This window comes from Coenobita brevimanus, chromosome 7, assembly GCF_032717465.1.
Source record: "Coenobita brevimanus isolate Jiangsu-jjx chromosome 7, ASM3271746v2, whole genome shotgun sequence".
Lineage (NCBI taxonomy): Eukaryota > Metazoa > Arthropoda > Malacostraca > Decapoda > Coenobitidae > Coenobita > Coenobita brevimanus.
The window spans coordinates 19,013,529-19,021,091 of NC_136960.1; the positions used below are offsets into that span (position 1 = coordinate 19,013,529).

At 44.7% G+C, this 7,563-nt stretch overlaps 1 non-coding gene across 1 annotated transcript; it reads left to right on the plus strand.

Annotated features, from left to right (window-relative positions):
* The first annotated feature begins 7,209 nt into the window (after positions 1 to 7,209).
* Positions 7,210 to 7,328, plus strand: LOC145405471 (5S ribosomal RNA). Its single transcript, XR_013898376.1, has one exon. It is a non-coding gene; the product is annotated as a 5S ribosomal RNA (ribosomal RNA).
* Positions 7,329 to 7,563: the final 235 nt, after the last annotated feature.

Sequence of the window (7,563 nt, forward strand, 5' to 3'; positions counted from 1 at the left end):
CGGGCTCTCAAGTGGTGGCTTGTATCATCTATCAGTACTGCCAATGTCCAACACTAGTCAGCACTCCAAATCTCATCTGTACTCCCATCCACTGTTGACAATTTAGCGATTTTACCCCCTTCGTGACTCCCCTCCCTACCTGCCCTCCGTTACCCTGTCCTCTCACCTCCCACGCCGCGCTGCGCTACGCAAATTTCCCCCGGATTTTTCCACAGATTTCATCCATTGAAATAAGCCCTATGCCCTATACTTATACAAAATATATACCAAAAAAACAAACAAACAGGTAAGTGATAGTGTTATACACCAGAAATTGCTAATTATCACCTGACAAAACCTCACGTGCATTCATTCGCTACATTACCCTTTGAATTATGCTTTGTAATCGATGTCTGTTATAAAAATATATATCAGAAAGGAAGGGAGAATCCTAATTGACATTTACATTCACCTGGAACTACCTATTTCTTTATGTATTGCCGAGATTTTCTACCTATAAAAAATTAGCATGTAAGTTAGCAGCAGTCAGCCTAAAGTGTCATTGTCAACCCTTCCCTTCTCAGATAAGCCGCGGCATTTAGTTCCTTGTCCTCCGCTGTAGAGAAACGATGTCGCACTCGCGCCTCGCCATTCCTGCCACTTCTGCGCCCATTGCAAAGGGCCCCGTGACCTCTACTCCTAAGAAAAGTAGTGAGGCAAGCAGGAAAGGCCTTAGTGACTCTGCAGTGGCACGTGAACTGGCAGAATTGTCCATGATTATGATGGACAGTGACTATGACGATTCGGGTGAATCTTATGATGAGCCGGGTGAGGTTATCGTGCCAGAAACAGCAACAACGAGTGCTACAGTGTGTGAATCAGTGTCTAGCTCCAAGGGAAAGGAGCCTTTAGTGCAGCAAGGACAGGAATATGGGAAGGGAGTGAAAAGGCGGCGTGTTAGCCCCAGAACAATGCCCCCATGTGACCCAGCCCGCCATGAGTCACGAGTGCATTCACCTCCCCGTTCCCCAAGCCCCACTTCACTCATTTCTTCATCATCGTTGGCTGAGTTATCTCCGGAGTCTTCGTCGTCGGAGTCACCACCAGCATCAACAGTGAAGGCAGGCCGCAGAGGTAGAGGTAAATCAAGGAGAGTGAAAAGTAGTGTAGCTAGTAGGGTAAGGGCTGCTAGTGCTGTACGGCAACCGAGGGTCAGTGCGAGTGACCTTGACCGAGATAAATCTGCCTCACAGCCAACCTCCACCACCACCATCACCACCCGCCCTACACCACCACGACAGGGAATCCTGGACTCCTTTGCGTGGGCGGGTCAGATTTTGTGCCAGAAAATTTAGTTTTTGATGAGAGCTCCTCAGGAGTTCAGCCTGCCTTCACTATGGACGAAAATGCTGAGTGTGTCGACTACCTTTTGGCCTTCCTAGATGACGAAGTCATGCAGCACATATGTGATGAGACCAACAGGTATGAATCACAACGTGCTGCAAGTGGTACAGGTGCAGCCAAGATGCAACAGTGGTCCATGCTGGGAGTGCAGGAGCTGTATGTGTTCTTTGCCCTCATGCTTCTCATGTCACACTCCAAGAAGCATGAGTTGGAAGAATACTGGTCCATGGACCCCTTACTACCCTCACCCACCTTCAATAAGTACATGGCCAGAGATCGCTTCCGGAACATCATGGGAAACCTGCACTTTGCCGACAACGATGTACCTTCCCAAACCGACCCACTCTGGAAGATCCGGGAGATTCTGAGCAGAATGAAGGATAAGTTTATTTCATTCTTCCACCCCTTTCAGAAGGTTGTCATTGACGAATCCTTGGTTTTGTTCAGAGGACGTCTTCGGTTTGTTCAGTACATTCCAAGCAAACGCCATCGCTTTGGAATTAAGTTCTTTGTACTGTGCGACTGTAAGACGGGGTACATCCTTGACTTCGTCATATAATCAGCCAGCGCTGTCTATCTGGATAAAACACACCCCCTTGGCTTCTCAGGCTGTGTAGTGAAAGTGCTCCTAGAAAAGTATTTTGGTGGGAATCATGTGCTGTATACAGACAACTACTATACAGCACCGAAACTTGCCAAATACCTTTCTGAGCACGGCATTGGCTCCTGTGGCACTGTGAAAAGTAATTGTGCCCACTTCCCCAAATTCCCAGAGATGGGAACCTCGCAGCGAGGAGACGTGCACCTACGCAAGTGTGAGAAGATGCTGGCAATACGGTGGCATGACAAGAGGGTCGTGCACATGCTCACCACCGTACATAAGGGGGAGATGAGAGACAGTGGGAAGGTCGACCGTAGGACAGGCGAACCTGTGATGAAACCTGATGCTGTGTTGGACTATAATATCAACAAGCGGCTGGTGGACAAGTCCGACATGATGACTGGTGAGATCGACTGCCTCAGGAAGAATACTAGGTGGTACAGGAAAGTTTTTCTGCATCTGATAGATGTGACGATGCTGAATGCCTTCATCCTGTACAAGATGAAGGTCAAGCCACCCAAGTCCTTCTCCTTGAGGTTGTTCGCCAGGACTTGTGTCCAGCAGCTGCTGGGAAGATATGGTAGGGTGACAGCAGCAACTCCAAGGCGCCATCCAGTAACACTTCCCGACCGACTTGAGCAGAGGGCGTATATGGATCGGCACAGACTTGAGCTTATGCCTGCCACAGGGAAAAGGAAGGCTGCGATTCGCAGGTGTCAGGTATGTGCGCATACCACCCGCCGTACACCTGAGTACAAACGCACCTCTTGGCAGTGCGCTGAGTGCCAGGTTCCCCTCTGTGTTACCTGCTTCTTCGATTACCACAGCCAGAAGCAGTTCTAACAGTGCAAGTGTGGAAGCAGAATGATTTGGAAATAATGTGTAAGTAATGTGTAAATAGCAGGTGAAAGCAATGGATGTTCAGTACATATGACTGAACAGTGTATTATAGTTTTATCTTACTGAAAGTGACAGTGAATAACATAGTGTAAGTAAAATAGAAGGGTAAATATTGAAAATAGAATAGAAAACGTAAATAGTAATGTAAGCAATTAGTCATATAAGAATACGAGTACAAATAATTTGTTATAACAGTTAAAGTGAATCCGTGGCTCTCTACGTATTTTACTGAATGAAAAATTGAATGACTTCAGTGACAATAAACTAATACGACTGAAGGAAACTTATGGAGAAAGACTCCAGATATATATAAGTGTGATATAGTAATAGAAATATAAAGTGTGAGGGGTTTTATGAATAATAAATGACAGACTACCAAGAGCGAACTAGCGCAAGTGCGACGATCAGACACGCTCGTAATTTCCATTGCTTTCACAGTGTTTTTTTTTTTGGGGTATGGATCCCAAACTACTTGGAATTTATAGAATAGTGTTTATAGTGTTTGAATCTGGCTGTGGTAATCATATTACTGGTTGTTGGGAAGTGTAAAGTGGAGACTTCGTTACCCTACTTCAGAGGTCTCCACAAGTCCTACGGTAACCGACGAAGGCTCAACAAACACTCCAGGAGAAAGCTGAAGGTATGTGCCATAACCATATGTAATTTTATTAATCTAGGACTAATAACTGATTTTTGGCAAATATTTTTTGAGAGTCTGTCGGAGCCCGAATAACCCTGCGGGACAAGCAAAACATTGGTAAACAAGCCCGCAGTGTCGGGGTTAAATGGTTTCTTGGGCTACAGTGAACCATCTAACTTGTCACTCTGAGTAGCGTCACCCAATGGTAACAGTACAGTATATCGATTTAGTGGATGGTGGGTCCACCTGTCATATGATATACTGTATAATGAAAAGTTTTGTAGAGTATTAAAAAGTGATAGGAAGTACTATAACTGTTATTGTGACTCATAACTGTCTCCCTCGATTATTCTACACATACTCTTATTCCCTCTCGGTACGGCTGATTAATGCAAGAGTTAGCAGGTACTCTCAAACCTTCACAAACATAACTAGTAAAGCTCTGGGTTAGCTATTTTCAACTCGTGTCTCGTCTAGGCTACGACCTATAATCTTTTCAGTGCAGTGTTTCAATAAAATATATACGGTATATACATATATATATATATATATATATATATATATATATATATATATATATATATATATATGCAGCATTTCATGTGGTGTGTGGAAGGAAGAGAAGATGGAGGGGGGTGCAAGGAACAGCATAGTGGACTGAAGAGGTGAAACAGGCTGTGGCACAAAAGAAGAAAGCATACAATGAAATGGATGAGAAATAGGGGCGTGGAAGAAGTTGAGAGGCGGAAGAGAGACTTATACGTAGAAAGAAAGACAGAGGTGAAAAGATTAGTAAGAGAGAGTAAGAAGAGAGTGGATGAGAAATTTGGAAGGAATTTGAGTGTAAAGTGGAGGGACTGTAAGAAAATGTTCTGGAAAGAGGTGAAAAAAGTAAGACAGGGTGGAAGTGAAGTTAGCAGGGGAGTGAAAGATAAAAATGGTAGATTACTAGTGGAGAAGGGAGAAAAAGTGAGCAGATGGAGAGAACACTTTAAGGAATTGTTGAACTTAGAGGATGGAAGTAGTGCGAGTATAAGTGGCTGGGGAATGGCTGGGAGAAGGAGGGAGGTGAGAAGACAGGAAGAAATCAGTAGAATAGAAGTTGTGTGAGCAATGAAGAAAGTTAAATTGGGGAAAGCCCCAGGAATTGATGGAGTGTGTGGTGAAATGCTGAAGCATGGGGGAGAGCTAGTAGTAGAATGGATGTGGAAGATGTGCAGATTGGCCTGGGAGGAAGGTAGAGTCCCGGAGGATTGGAAGTCAGGTATAATTATTCCCTTGTACAAAGGAAAAAGGGGAAAAAGAAGTGTGTGGTAATCATAGGGGCATTTGTCTTCTTAGTATAATAGGAAAAGTGTATGGTAGGATACTTATTGACAGAGTTAGAGAAAGAACAGAGAAATTAGTTGGAGAAGAACAAGGAGGCTTTAGGATGGGAAGAGGTTGTGTAGATCAGATATTCATTCTTAGATCTTTAGTGGGAAAGTTTCTAGAGAAGGGAACGAAGTTGTATGCGGCTTTCATGGATTTGGAGAAAGCATATGACAGGGTGGATAGACAAGGAATGTGGAAAGTGTTAAGAATATATGGAGTAGATGGGAAGTTGTTGAATGCTGTGAAGAGTATGTACGATGGTGCGAAGGCTGCAGTGTGTGTGGATGGTGAACTAAGTGAATTTTTCTCTTTGAAAGTTGGGTTGAAACAGGGATGTGTCATGTCTCCATGGTTGTTCAATCTGTACATGGATGGGGTAATAAAAGAGGTACAAGGTAGGGTAGTGGATGTTGGAGTGGCCATGGTGAGAGAGGATAGTGTTTGGAAACTCCCTGTACTGTTGTTTGCAGATGATACTGTGTTGTTGAGTGAAGACGAAGGGGAGCTGCAAGGCTTTGTGGATAAGTTTGGGAAAGTGTGTAAGAAACGGAATCTAAAGGTGAATGTAGGGAAGAGTAAAGTGATGGTCTTTGAGAGAGGTGAAGTCAGTGAATGTACAGCAAGGTTGGATGGTGAGGAATTGGAAAATGTGAGTACGTTTAAATACTTGGGTAGTGTGATGAGTAAGGATGGAGGTTTGGAGGGTGAAGTGCTTGAAAGGGTACAGCAGGGAAGAAAGGTTGCTGGTTCTTTGAAAGCAGTGATAAGAAACAGGGAAGTGAGCATGGAAGTGAAAAAGTTACTACATGACAGTATTGTGATACCAACTCTAACGTACGGAAGTGAAGCTCGAACGTTGTTGGAAGGGCACAAGTCAAGAGTGAGAGCAGTGGAAATGAGTTATTTAAGAGGAGCCTGTGGAGTCACATGGAGAGACAGGCTGACGAATGAGGACATAAAGGACCGTTGTGGTGTTGATGTGGATGTGATAGGAAGCGTTATGAGGAACACACTGAGATGGTTTGGCCATGTGGAGAGGATGGAGGGTGAAAGACTGACGAAGAAAGTGTATGTGAGTGAGGTGGAGGGGGGAATAGGGAGAGAGAGGCCGAGGATGAGATGGTGGGATGGGGTGGAGAGGTATATGAGAGAGAGGGGTGTGAGTTCGGAGCAGGGCAGTGAAATGGCGGGGGACAGGACGACTTGGAGGCGATATGTTTGTGGCCACCCCAAACGGGATTGAGGCGTCTGGCAATAGATAGATAGATAGACAGATAGATAGATATATATATACAATACACACACACACACACAGATATATATATATATATATATATATATATATATATATATATATATATATATATATATATATACTGTAGAGAGAGAGAGAGAGAATCAACGTTACTGGTGAGAACGACACAAAGCTGCCCCCTTCTCTCCACTTTTCATTCCCCTCCCTCCCTTCTTTCTCTCTTCTTTCCTCCCTTCGCCTCCTTTCCTCTCCTTCCCAACCATACCTTTCCCTCTGTCTCTCAGCCCACTGTGCAGGGTAAAGTGGTAGGTCGGCGGAGTAGAGTGGGTGGTTAAGATGGGCGGTGTTGAGGGTGTAAATAACGGATGGTGGGCGGAATGGAGTGGGTGGGACCGGCAGGGAGTGGGTGGCAACAGTGGGAGGTGTAGAGGGACGTAATAATGGATGGTGGAGGGAATGGATTGGGTGGGACCGACAGGGAGTGGGTGGGACCAACAAGGAGTGGGTGGGACCGGCAGGGAGTGGATGGTGATGGTGAGCGGTGTAAAGAGTGGTAATAATGGATCGTGGGGGAATGGAGTGGGTGGGACATGCTGGGAGTGGGTGGTGAAGATGGGTGGTGTAAAGGGTGACAATAATGGAGGGTGGGCGGAATAGAGTGGGTGGGATGGACTGAGATGACGGGGGGTGGTCAAGATCCAGTGTATATTGTGTGGTCTGATCAGTAAAGATTTATACAGAGGTTTTCCCCTCAACAATAAGGAGAAACTAACACAGCGTCACAGATTACTAATCAATTTACTAAAACAACGTCATAGAAAACAACTACAAGTCAGTTTGTCTGTTAACACACACACACACACACACACACACACACACACACACACAATTACACCTAACTTGGCTTCCAGGGCACATTCTCCAGCTTTAAAAGCTAGTTCTGAAAAGAAAAACGAATGTCCATTAATAACTGGATGCAGAATTATTACAGGCCTAGTAAAGGATTTATTAATAGTACTAAATAATGGCAGGATTATATATACATATACATATATGGCCAACGGCCATACCACGTTGAGTACACCGCTTCCCGTTCGATCAGCGAAGTTAAGCAACGTTGGGTCTGGTTAGTACTTGGATGGGTGGCCACCTGGGAACACCAGATGCTGTTGGCATCCCTACGTGTCAAGTGGGGATGGTGGAGGATTAGTGCCCCTCCCTGTAAAACAATTAACTCTAAGCCCTTGCCCACCCCGTTTGGGATACATGGCGTCTGGCAATGAATGAATGAAATGAAATATCCAGTTACACATACAGGATTTCAAACAACAATAAACCTTAACATGATAAACAGCACATCAGATATTAGCAAACAATTATGGTCCACAAAACAAGCGAAGTATTAAAGGG